Source organism: Balaenoptera borealis (assembly GCF_965194805.1).
Source record: "Balaenoptera borealis genome assembly, chromosome: 18".
Taxonomy (NCBI): domain Eukaryota; kingdom Metazoa; phylum Chordata; class Mammalia; order Artiodactyla; family Balaenopteridae; genus Balaenoptera; species Balaenoptera borealis.
The window spans coordinates 310,310-323,723 of record NC_138877.1 but is presented as its reverse complement, the minus strand read 5'-3'; positions in this window follow the sequence as shown (position 1 = coordinate 323,723).

Below are 13,414 nucleotides of genomic sequence, written 5' to 3'. Positions count from 1 at the left end.
AGTACGGGTTCGGGGAGGGGTTCGGGTACAGCGTAGGGTATGGGTTAGGGTTAGGGTTAGGGTTAGTGTTAAGGTTAGGGCTCGGTTTAGGGTACGGGTTAGGAATAGGGTACGTGTTAGGGTTAGGGTAGGGGTTAGGGTTAGGGTACGCGTTAGGGTTAGGGTAGTTAGTAAACCTATCCCACTCTCTAGATACCCCTTAGCACGTAAAGGAATATTATTTGGGGGTTCATCCATGGAGAAGAGTTTAGACACTAGGATAAGATAAGGAACACTCCCATTATAAAGAAATCACATTAGGATTCTCTTTTTAAGCTGTTCCTTAAAACACTAGTGCTTAGGAAATCTATTGGAGGCAGAAGCATTCAAAGGTAGCCTAGGGTTAGGGTTAGGCTTAGGGTTAGGGTTAGGGTACGGCTTAGGGTATGGGTTCGGGGAGGGGTTCGGGTACGGCGTAGGGTATGGGTTAGGGTTAGGGTTAGTGTTAGGGTTAGGGCTCGGTTTAGGGTACGGTTTAGGATTTGGGTACGTGTTAGGGTTAGGGTAGGGGTTAGGGTTAGTGTACGCGTTAGGGCTAGGGTAATTAGTAAACCTATCCCACTCTCTAGATACCCCTTAGCACGTAAAGGAATATTATTTGGGGGCCCAGCCATGGAGAAGAGTTTAGACACTAGGATAAGATAAGGAACACACCCATTATAAGGAAATCACTTTAGGATTCTCTTTTTAAGCTGTTCCTTAAAACACTAGTGCTTAGGAAATCTATTGGAGGCAGAAGCAGTCAAGGGTAGCCTAGGGTTAGGGTTAGGCTTAGGGTTAGGCTTAGGGTACGGCTTAGGGTACGGGTTCGGGGAGGGGTTCGGGTACAGCGTAGGGTATGGGTTAGGGTTAGGGTTAGGGTTAGTGTTAAGGTTAGGGCTCGGTTTAGGTTACGGGTTAGGATTAGGGTACGTGTTAGGGTTAGGGTTAGGGTTAGGGTTAGGATTAGGGTTAGGGTTAGGGTTAGGGCTCGGTTTAGGGTACGGTTTAGGATTAGGGTACGTGTTAGGGTTAGGGTAAGGGTTAGGGTTAGGGTACGCGTTAGGGTTAGGGTAGTTATTAAACCTATCCCACTCTCTAGATACCCCTTAGCACGTAAAGGAATGTTATTTGGGGGCCCAGCCATGGAGAAGAGTTTAGACACTAGGATAAGATAAGGAACACACCCATTATAAAGAAATCACATTAGGATTCTCTTTTTAAGCTGTTCCTTAAAACACTACTGCTTAGGAAATCAATTGGAGGCAGAAGCAGTCAAGGGTAGCCTAGGGTTAGTGTTAGGCTTAGGGTTAGGGTTAGGGTTCGGCTTTGGGTACGGGTTCGGGGAGGGGTGCGGGTACGGCGTAGGGTATGAGTTAGGGTTAGGGTTAGGGTTAGTGTTAGGGTTAGGGCTCGGTTTAGGGTACGGGTTAGGATTAGGGTACGTGTTAGGGTTAGGGTAGGGGTTAGGGTTAGGGTACGCGTTAGGGTTAGGGTAGTTATTAAACCTATCCCACTCTCTAGATACCCCTTAGCACGTAAGGGAATATTATTTGGGGGTGCAGCCATGGAGAAGAGTTTAGACACTAGGATAAGATAAGGAACACACCCATTATAAAGAAATCACATTAGGATTCTCTTTTTAAGCTGTTCCTTAAAACACTACTGCTTAGGAAATCAATTGGAGGCGGAAGCAGTCAAGGGTAGCCTAGGGTTAGGGTTAGGCTTAGGGTTAGGCTTAGGGTACGGCTTAGGGTACGGGTTCGGGGAGGGGTGCGGGTATGGCGTAGGGTATGGGTTAGGGTTAGGGTTAGGGTTAGTGTTAGGGTTAGGGCTCGGTTTAGGGTACGGGTTAGGATTAGGGTACGTGTTAGGGTTAGGGTAGGGGTTAGGTTTAGGGTACGCGTTAGGGTTAGGGTAGTTATTAAACCTATCCCACTCTCTAGATACCCCTTAGCACGTAAAGGAATATTATTTGGGGGTCCATCCATGGAGAAGAGTTTAGACTCTAGGATAAGATAAGGAACACACCCATTATAAAGAAATCACATTAGGATTCACTTTTTAAGCTGTTCCTTAAAACACTAGTGCTTAGCAAATCTATTGGAGGCATAAGCAGTCAAGGGTAGCCTAGGGTTAGGGTTAGGCTTAGGGTTAGGGTTAGGGTACGTCCTAGGTTACGGGTTCGGGGAGGGGTTCGTGTACGGCGTAGGGTATGGGTTAGGGTTAGTGTTAGGTTTAGGGCTCGGTTTAGGGTACGGGTTAGGATTAGGGTACGTGTTAGGGTTAGGGTAGGGTTTAGGGTTAGGGTACGCGTTAGGGTTAGGGTAGTTATTACACCTATCCCACTCTCTAGGTACCCCTTAGCATGTAAAGGAATATTATTTGGGGGTCCATCCATGGAGAAGAGTTTAGACACTAGGATAAGATAAGGAACACACCCATTATAAAGAAATCACATTAGGATTCACTTTTTAAGCTGTTCCTTAAAACACTAGTGCTTTGGAAATCTATTGGAGGCAGAAGCAGTCAAGGGTAGCTTAGGGTTAGGGTAGGGGTTAGGGTTAGGGTATGCGTTAGGGTTAGGGTAGTTATTAAACCTGTCCCACTCTCTAGATACCCCTTAGCACGTAAAGGAATATTATTTGGGTGTCCAGCCATGGAGAAGAGTTTAGACACTAGGATAAGATAAGGAACACACCCATTAAAAAGAAATCACATTAGGATTCTGTTTTTAAGCTGTTCCTTAAAACTGTAGTGCTTAGGAAATCTACTGGAGGCAGAAGCAGTCAAGGGTAGCCTAGGGTTAGGGTTAGGCTTAGGCTTAGGCTTAGGGTAAGGCTGAGGGTACGGGTTCGGGGAGGGGTTCGGGTACGGCGTAGGGTATGGTTTAGGGTTAGTGTTATGGTTAGTGTTAGGGTTAGGGGTCGTTTTAGGGTACGGATTAGGATTAGGGTACGTGTTAGTGTTAGGGTAGGGGTTAGGGTTAGGGTCCGCGTTAGGGTTAGGGTAGTTATTAAACCTATCCCACTCTCTAGATACCCCTTAGCATGTAAAGGAATATTATTTGGGGGTCCAGCCATGGAGAAGAGTTTAGACACTAGGATAAGATAAGGAACACACCCATTATAAAGAAATCACATTAGGATTCTCTTTTTAAGCTGTTCCTTAAAACACTACTGCTTAAGAAATCAATTGGAGGCAGAAGCATTCAAGGGTAGCCTAGGGTTAGGGTTAGGCTTAGGGTTAGGATTAGGGTACGGCTTACGGTACGGGTTCGGGGAGGGGTGCGGGTACGGCGTAGGGTATGAGTTAGGGTTAGGGTTAGGGTTAGTGTTAGGGTTAGGGCTCGGTTTAGGGTACGGGTTAGGATTAGGGTACGTGTTAAGGTTAGGGTAGGGGTTAGGGTTAGGGTACGCGTTAGGGTTAGGGTAGTTATTAAACCTATCCCACTCTCTAGATACCCCTTAGCACGTAAGGGAATATTATTTGGGGGTGCAGCCATGGAGAAGAGTTTAGACACTAGGATAAGATAAGGAACACACCCATTATAAAGAAATCACATTAGGATTCTCTTTTTAAGCTGTTCCTTAAAACACTAGTGCTTAGGAAATCTATTGGAGGCAGAAGCAGTAAAAGGTAGCCTAGGGTTAGGGTTAGGCTTAGGGTTAGGCTTAGGGTACGGCTTAGGGTACGGGTTCGGGGAGGGGTTCGGGTACAGCGTAGGGTATGGGTTAGGATTAGGGTTAGGGTTAGTGTTAGGGTTAGGGCTCGGTTTAGGGTACGGGTTAGGATTAGGGTACGTGTTAGGGTTAGGGTAGGGGTTAGGGTTAGGGTACGCGTTAGGGTTAGGGTAGTTAGTAAACCTATTCCACTCTCTAGATACCCCTTAGCACGTAAAGGAATATTATTTGGGGGTTCAGCCATGGAGAAGAGTTTAGACACTAGGATAAGATAAGGAACACACCCATTATAAAGAAATCACATTAGGATTCTCTTTTTAAGCTGTTCCTTAAAACACTAGTGCTTAGGAAATCTATTGGAGGCAGAAGCAGTCAAGGGTAGCCTAGGGTTAGGGTTAGGCTTAGGGTTAGGCTTAGGGTACAGCTTAGGGTACGGGTTTGGGGAGGGCTGCGGGTACGGCGGAGGGTATGGGTTAGGGTTAGGGTTAGGGTTAGTGTTAGGTTTAGGGCTCGGTTTAGGGTACGGGTTAGGATTAGGGTACGTGTTAGGGTTAGGGTAGGGGTTAGGGTTAGGGTACGCGTTAGGGTTAGGGTAGTTATTAAACCTATCCCACTCTCTAGATACCCCTTAGCACGTAAAGGAATATTATTTGGGGGCCCAGCCATCGAGAAGAGTTTAGACACTAGGATAAGATAAGGAACACACCCATTATAAAGAAATCACATTAGGATTCTCTTTTTAAGCTGTTCCTTAAAACACTACTGCTTAGGAAATCAATTGGAGGCGGAAGCAGTCAAGGGTAGCCTAGGGTTAGGGTTAGGCTTAGGGTTAGGGTTAGGGTACGGCTTAGGGTACGGTTTCGGGGAGGGGTGCGGGTACGGCCTAGGGTATGAGTTAGGGTTAGGGTTAGGGTTAGTATTAGGGTTAGGGCTCGGTTTAGGGTACGGGTTAGGATTAGGGTACGTGTTAGGGTTAGGGTAGGGGTTAGGGTTAGGGTACGCGTTAGGGTTAGGGTAGTTATTAAACCTATCCCACTCTCTAGATACCCCTTAGCTCGTAAGGGAATATTATTTGGGGGTGCAGCCATGGAGAAGAGTTTAGACACTAGTATAAGATAAGGAACACACCCATTATAAAGAAATCACATTAGGATTCTCTTTTTAAGCTGTTCCTTTAAACACTAGTGCTTAGGAAATCTATTGGAGGCAGAAGCAGTCAAGGGTAGCCTAAGGTTAGGGTTAGGCTTAGGGTTAGGCTTAGGGTACGGCTTAGGGTACGGGTTCGGGGAGGGGTGCGGGTATGGCGTAGGGTATGGGTTAGGGTTAGGGTTAGGGTTAGTGTTAGGGTTAGGGCTCGGTTTAGGGTACGGGTTAGGATTAGGGTACGTGTTAGGGTTAGGGTAGGGGTTAGGGTTAGGGTACGCTTTAGGGTTAGGGTAGTTATTAAACCTATCCCACTCTCTAGATACCCCTTAGCACGTAAAGGAATATTATTTGGGGATCCAGCCATGGAGAAGAGTTTAGACACTAGGATAAGATAAGGAACACACCCATTATAAAGAAATCACTTTAGGATTCTATTTTTAAGCTGTTCCTTAAAACACTAGTGCTTAGGAAATCTATTGGAGGCAGAAGCAGTCAAGGGTAGCCAAGGTTAGGGTTAGGCTTAGGGTTAGGGTTAGGGTACGGCTTAGAGTACGGGTTCGGGGAGGGGTTCGGGTACAGCGTAGGGTATGGGTTAGGGTTAGGGTTAGGGTTAGTGTTAAGGTTAGGGCTCGGTTTAGGGTACGGGTTAGGAATAGGGTACGTGTTAGGGTTAGGGTAGGGGTTAGGGTTAGGGTACGCGTTAGGGTTAGGGTAGTTAGTAAACCTATCCCACTCTCTAGATACCCCTTAGCACGTAAAGGAATATTATTTGGGGGTTCATCCATGGAGAAGAGTTTAGACACTAGGATAAGATAAGGAACACTCCCATTATAAAGAAATCACATTAGGATTCTCTTTTTAAGCTGTTCCTTAAAACACTAGTGCTTAGGAAATCTATTGGAGGCAGAAGCATTCAAAGGTAGCCTAGGGTTAGGGTTAGGCTTAGGGTTAGGGTTAGGGTACGGCTTAGGGTATGGGTTCGGGGAGGGGTTCGGGTACGGCGTAGGGTATGGGTTAGGGTTAGGGTTAGTGTTAGGGTTAGGGCTCGGTTTAGGGTACGGTTTAGGATTTGGGTACGTGTTAGGGTTAGGGTAGGGGTTAGGGTTAGTGTACGCGTTAGGGCTAGGGTAATTAGTAAACCTATCCCACTCTCTAGATACCCCTTAGCACGTAAAGGAATATTATTTGGGGGCCCAGCCATGGAGAAGAGTTTAGACACTAGGATAAGATAAGGAACACACCCATTATAAGGAAATCACTTTAGGATTCTCTTTTTAAGCTGTTCCTTAAAACACTAGTGCTTAGGAAATCTATTGGAGGCAGAAGCAGTCAAGGGTAGCCTAGGGTTAGGGTTAGGCTTAGGGTTAGGCTTAGGGTACGGCTTAGGGTACGGGTTCGGGGAGGGGTTCGGGTACAGCGTAGGGTATGGGTTAGGGTTAGGGTTAGGGTTAGTGTTAAGGTTAGGGCTCGGTTTAGGTTACGGGTTAGGATTAGGGTACGTGTTAGGGTTAGGGTTAGGGTTAGGGTTAGGATTAGGGTTAGGGTTAGGGTTAGGGCTCGGTTTAGGGTACGGTTTAGGATTAGGGTACGTGTTAGGGTTAGGGTAAGGGTTAGGGTTAGGGTACGCGTTAGGGTTAGGGTAGTTATTAAACCTATCCCACTCTCTAGATACCCCTTAGCACGTAAAGGAATGTTATTTGGGGGCCCAGCCATGGAGAAGAGTTTAGACACTAGGATAAGATAAGGAACACACCCATTATAAAGAAATCACATTAGGATTCTCTTTTTAAGCTGTTCCTTAAAACACTACTGCTTAGGAAATCAATTGGAGGCAGAAGCAGTCAAGGGTAGCCTAGGGTTAGTGTTAGGCTTAGGGTTAGGGTTAGGGTTCGGCTTTGGGTACGGGTTCGGGGAGGGGTGCGGGTACGGCGTAGGGTATGAGTTAGGGTTAGGGTTAGGGTTAGTGTTAGGGTTAGGGCTCGGTTTAGGGTACGGGTTAGGATTAGGGTACGTGTTAGGGTTAGGGTAGGGGTTAGGGTTAGGGTACGCGTTAGGGTTAGGGTAGTTATTAAACCTATCCCACTCTCTAGATACCCCTTAGCACGTAAGGGAATATTATTTGGGGGTGCAGCCATGGAGAAGAGTTTAGACACTAGGATAAGATAAGGAACACACCCATTATAAAGAAATCACATTAGGATTCTCTTTTTAAGCTGTTCCTTAAAACACTACTGCTTAGGAAATCAATTGGAGGCGGAAGCAGTCAAGGGTAGCCTAGGGTTAGGGTTAGGCTTAGGGTTAGGCTTAGGGTACGGCTTAGGGTACGGGTTCGGGGAGGGGTGCGGGTATGGCGTAGGGTATGGTTTAGGGTTAGGGTTAGGGTTAGTGTTAGGGTTAGGGCTCGGTTTAGGGTACGGGTTAGGATTAGGGTACGTGTTAGGGTTAGGGTAGGGGTTAGGTTTAGGGTACGCGTTAGGGTTAGGGTAGTTATTAAACCTATCCCACTCTCTAGATACCCCTTAGCACGTAAAGGAATATTATTTGGGGGTCCATCCATGGAGAAGAGTTTAGACTCTAGGATAAGATAAGGAACACACCCATTATAAAGAAATCACATTAGGATTCACTTTTTAAGCTGTTCCTTAAAACACTAGTGCTTAGCAAATCTATTGGAGGCATAAGCAGTCAAGGGTAGCCTAGGGTTAGGGTTAGGCTTAGGGTTAGGGTTAGGGTACGTCCTAGGTTACGGGTTCGGGGAGGGGTTCGTGTACGGCGTAGGGTATGGGTTAGGGTTAGTGTTAGGTTTAGGGCTCGGTTTAGGGTACGGGTTAGGATTAGGGTACGTGTTAGGGTTAGGGTAGGGTTTAGGGTTAGGGTACGCGTTAGGGTTAGGGTAGTTATTACACCTATCCCACTCTCTAGGTACCCCTTAGCATGTAAAGGAATATTATTTGGGGGTCCATCCATGGAGAAGAGTTTAGACACTAGGATAAGATAAGGAACACACCCATTATAAAGAAATCACATTAGGATTCACTTTTTAAGCTGTTCCTTAAAACACTAGTGCTTTGGAAATCTATTGGAGGCAGAAGCAGTCAAGGGTAGCTTAGGGTTAGGGTAGGGGTTAGGGTTAGGGTATGCGTTAGGGTTAGGGTAGTTATTAAACCTGTCCCACTCTCTAGATACCCCTTAGCACGTAAAGGAATATTATTTGGGTGTCCAGCCATGGAGAAGAGTTTAGACACTAGGATAAGATAAGGAACACACCCATTAAAAAGAAATCACATTAGGATTCTCTTTTTAAGCTGTTCCTTAAAACTGTAGTGCTTAGGAAATCTACTGGAGGCAGAAGCAGTCAAGGGTAGCCTAGGGTTAGGGTTAGGCTTAGGCTTAGGCTTAGGGTAAGGCTGAGGGTACGGGTTCGGGGAGGGGTTCGGGTACGGCGTAGGGTATGGTTTAGGGTTAGTGTTATGGTTAGTGTTAGGGTTAGGGGTCGTTTTAGGGTACGGATTAGGATTAGGGTACGTGTTAGTGTTAGGGTAGGGGTTAGGGTTAGGGTCCGCGTTAGGGTTAGGGTAGTTATTAAACCTATCCCACTCTCTAGATACCCCTTAGCATGTAAAGGAATATTATTTGGGGGTCCAGCCATGGAGAAGAGTTTAGACACTAGGATAAGATAAGGAACACACCCATTATAAAGAAATCACATTAGGATTCTCTTTTTAAGCTGTTCCTTAAAACACTACTGCTTAAGAAATCAATTGGAGGCAGAAGCATTCAAGGGTAGCCTAGGGTTAGGGTTAGGCTTAGGGTTAGGATTAGGGTACGGCTTACGGTACGGGTTCGGGGAGGGGTGCGGGTACGGCGTAGGGTATGAGTTAGGGTTAGGGTTAGGGTTAGTGTTAGGGTTAGGGCTCGGTTTAGGGTACGGGTTACGATTAGGGTACGTGTTAAGGTTAGGGTAGGGGTTAGGGTTAGGGTACGCGTTAGGGTTAGGGTAGTTATTAAACCTATCCCACTCTCTAGATACCCCTTAGCACGTAAGGGAATATTATTTGGGGGTGCAGCCATGGAGAAGAGTTTAGACACTAGGATAAGATAAGGAACACACCCATTATAAAGAAATCACATTAGGATTCTCTTTTTAAGCTGTTCCTTAAAACACTAGTGCTTAGGAAATCTATTGGAGGCAGAAGCAGTAAAAGGTAGCCTAGGGTTAGGGTTAGGCTTAGGGTTAGGCTTAGGGTACGGCTTAGGGTACGGGTTCGGGGAGGGGTTCGGGTACAGCGTAGGGTATGGGTTAGGATTAGGGTTAGGGTTAGTGTTAGGGTTAGGGCTCGGTTTAGGGTACGGGTTAGGATTAGGGTACGTGTTAGGGTTAGGGTAGGGGTTAGGGTTAGGGTACGCGTTAGGGTTAGGGTAGTTAGTAAACCTATTCCACTCTCTAGATACCCCTTAGCACGTAAAGGAATATTATTTGGGGGTTCAGCCATGGAGAAGAGTTTAGACACTAGGATAAGATAAGGAACACACCCATTATAAAGAAATCACATTAGGATTCTCTTTTTAAGCTGTTCCTTAAAACACTAGTGCTTAGGAAATCTATTGGAGGCAGAAGCAGTCAAGGGTAGCCTAGGGTTAGGGTTAGGCTTAGGGTTAGGCTTAGGGTACAGCTTAGGGTACGGGTTTGGGGAGGGGTGCGGGTACGGCGGAGGGTATGGGTTAGGGTTAGGGTTAGGGTTAGTGTTAGGGTTAGGGCTCGGTTTAGGGTACGGGTTAGGATTAGGGTACGTGTTAGGGTTAGGGTAGGGGTTAGGGTTAGGGTACGCGTTAGGGTTAGGGTAGTTATTAAACCTATCCCACTCTCTAGATACCCCTTAGCACGTAAAGGAATATTATTTGGGGGCCCAGCCATCGAGAAGAGTTTAGACACTAGGATAAGATAAGGAACACACCCATTATAAAGAAATCACATTAGGATTCTCTTTTTAAGCTGTTCCTTAAAACACTACTGCTTAGGAAATCAATTGGAGGCGGAAGCAGTCAAGGGTAGCCTAGGGTTAGGGTTAGGCTTAGGGTTAGGGTTAGGGTACGGCTTAGGGTACGGTTTCGGGGAGGGGTGCGGGTACGGCCTAGGGTATGAGTTAGGGTTAGGGTTAGGGTTAGTATTAGGGTTAGGGCTCGGTTTAGGGTACGGGTTAGGATTAGGGTACGTGTTAGGGTTAGGGTAGGGGTTAGGGTTAGGGTACGCGTTAGGGTTAGGGTAGTTATTAAACCTATCCCACTCTCTAGATACCCCTTAGCTCGTAAGGGAATATTATTTGGGGGTGCAGCCATGGAGAAGAGTTTAGACACTAGTATAAGATAAGGAACACACCCATTATAAAGAAATCACATTAGGATTCTCTTTTTAAGCTGTTCCTTTAAACACTAGTGCTTAGGAAATCTATTGGAGGCAGAAGCAGTCAAGGGTAGCCTAAGGTTAGGGTTAGGCTTAGGGTTAGGCTTAGGGTACGGCTTAGGGTACGGGTTCGGGGAGGGGTGCGGGTATGGCGTAGGGTATGGGTTAGGGTTAGGGTTAGGGTTAGTGTTAGGGTTAGGGCTCGGTTTAGGGTACGGGTTAGGATTAGGGTACGTGTTAGGGTTAGGGTAGGGGTTAGGGTTAGGGTACGCTTTAGGGTTAGGGTAGTTATTAAACCTATCCCACTCTCTAGATACCCCTTAGCACGTAAAGGAATATTATTTGGGGATCCAGCCATGGAGAAGAGTTTAGACACTAGGATAAGATAAGGAACACACCCATTATAAAGAAATCACTTTAGGATTCTATTTTTAAGCTGTTCCTTAAAACACTAGTGCTTAGGAAATCTATTGGAGGCAGAAGCAGTCAAGGGTAGCCAAGGTTAGGGTTAGGCTTAGGGTTAGGGTTAGGGTACGGCTTAGAGTACGGGTTCGGGGAGGGGTTCGGGTACAGCGTAGGGTATGGGTTAGGGTTAGGGTTAGGGTTAGTGTTAAGGTTAGGGCTCGGTTTAGGGTACGGGTTAGGAATAGGGTACGTGTTAGGGTTAGGGTAGGGGTTAGGGTTAGGGTACGCGTTAGGGTTAGGGTAGTTAGTAAACCTATCCCACTCTCTAGATACCCCTTAGCACGTAAAGGAATATTATTTGGGGGTTCATCCATGGAGAAGAGTTTAGACACTAGGATAAGATAAGGAACACTCCCATTATAAAGAAATCACATTAGGATTCTCTTTTTAAGCTGTTCCTTAAAACACTAGTGCTTAGGAAATCTATTGGAGGCAGAAGCATTCAAAGGTAGCCTAGGGTTAGGGTTAGGCTTAGGGTTAGGGTTAGGGTACGGCTTAGGGTATGGGTTCGGGGAGGGGTTCGGGTACGGCGTAGGGTATGGGTTAGGGTTAGGGTTAGTGTTAGGGTTAGGGCTCGGTTTAGGGTACGGTTTAGGATTTGGGTACGTGTTAGGGTTAGGGTAGGGGTTAGGGTTAGTGTACGCGTTAGGGCTAGGGTAATTAGTAAACCTATCCCACTCTCTAGATACCCCTTAGCACGTAAAGGAATATTATTTGGGGGCCCAGCCATGGAGAAGAGTTTAGACACTAGGATAAGATAAGGAACACACCCATTATAAGGAAATCACTTTAGGATTCTCTTTTTAAGCTGTTCCTTAAAACACTAGTGCTTAGGAAATCTATTGGAGGCAGAAGCAGTCAAGGGTAGCCTAGGGTTAGGGTTAGGCTTAGGGTTAGGCTTAGGGTACGGCTTAGGGTACGGGTTCGGGGAGGGGTTCGGGTACAGCGTAGGGTATGGGTTAGGGTTAGGGTTAGGGTTAGTGTTAAGGTTAGGGCTCGGTTTAGGTTACGGGTTAGGATTAGGGTACGTGTTAGGGTTAGGGTTAGGGTTAGGGTTAGGATTAGGGTTAGGGTTAGGGTTAGGGCTCGGTTTAGGGTACGGTTTAGGATTAGGGTACGTGTTAGGGTTAGGGTAAGGGTTAGGGTTAGGGTACGCGTTAGGGTTAGGGTAGTTATTAAACCTATCCCACTCTCTAGATACCCCTTAGCACGTAAAGGAATGTTATTTGGGGGCCCAGCCATGGAGAAGAGTTTAGACACTAGGATAAGATAAGGAACACACCCATTATAAAGAAATCACATTAGGATTCTCTTTTTAAGCTGTTCCTTAAAACACTACTGCTTAGGAAATCAATTGGAGGCAGAAGCAGTCAAGGGTAGCCTAGGGTTAGTGTTAGGCTTAGGGTTAGGGTTAGGGTTCGGCTTTGGGTACGGGTTCGGGGAGGGGTGCGGGTACGGCGTAGGGTATGAGTTAGGGTTAGGGTTAGGGTTAGTGTTAGGGTTAGGGCTCGGTTTAGGGTACGGGTTAGGATTAGGGTACGTGTTAGGGTTAGGGTAGGGGTTAGGGTTAGGGTACGCGTTAGGGTTAGGGTAGTTATTAAACCTATCCCACTCTCTAGATACCCCTTAGCACGTAAGGGAATATTATTTGGGGGTGCAGCCATGGAGAAGAGTTTAGACACTAGGATAAGATAAGGAACACACCCATTATAAAGAAATCACATTAGGATTCTCTTTTTAAGCTGTTCCTTAAAACACTACTGCTTAGGAAATCAATTGGAGGCGGAAGCAGTCAAGGGTAGCCTAGGGTTAGGGTTAGGCTTAGGGTTAGGCTTAGGGTACGGCTTAGGGTACGGGTTCGGGGAGGGGTGCGGGTATGGCGTAGGGTATGGGTTAGGGTTAGGGTTAGGGTTAGTGTTAGGGTTAGGGCTCGGTTTAGGGTACGGGTTAGGATTAGGGTACGTGTTAGGGTTAGGGTAGGGGTTAGGTTTAGGGTACGCGTTAGGGTTAGGGTAGTTATTAAACCTATCCCACTCTCTAGATACCCCTTAGCACGTAAAGGAATATTATTTGGGGGTCCATCCATGGAGAAGAGTTTAGACTCTAGGATAAGATAAGGAACACACCCATTATAAAGAAATCACATTAGGATTCACTTTTTAAGCTGTTCCTTAAAACACTAGTGCTTAGCAAATCTATTGGAGGCATAAGCAGTCAAGGGTAGCCTAGGGTTAGGGTTAGGCTTAGGGTTAGGGTTAGGGTACGTCCTAGGTTACGGGTTCGGGGAGGGGTTCGTGTACGGCGTAGGGTATGGGTTAGGGTTAGTGTTAGGTTTAGGGCTCGGTTTAGGGTACGGGTTAGGATTAGGGTACGTGTTAGGGTTAGGGTAGGGTTTAGGGTTAGGGTACGCGTTAGGGTTAGGGTAGTTATTACACCTATCCCACTCTCTAGGTACCCCTTAGCATGTAAAGGAATATTATTTGGGGGTCCATCCATGGAGAAGAGTTTAGACACTAGGATAAGATAAGGAACACACCCATTATAAAGAAATCACATTAGGATTCACTTTTTAAGCTGTTCCTTAAAACACTAGTGCTTTGGAAATCTATTGGAGGCAGAAGCAGTCAAGGGTAGCTTAGGGTTAGGGTAGGGGTTAGGGTTAGGGTATGCGTTAGGGTTAGGGTAGTTATTAAACCTGTCC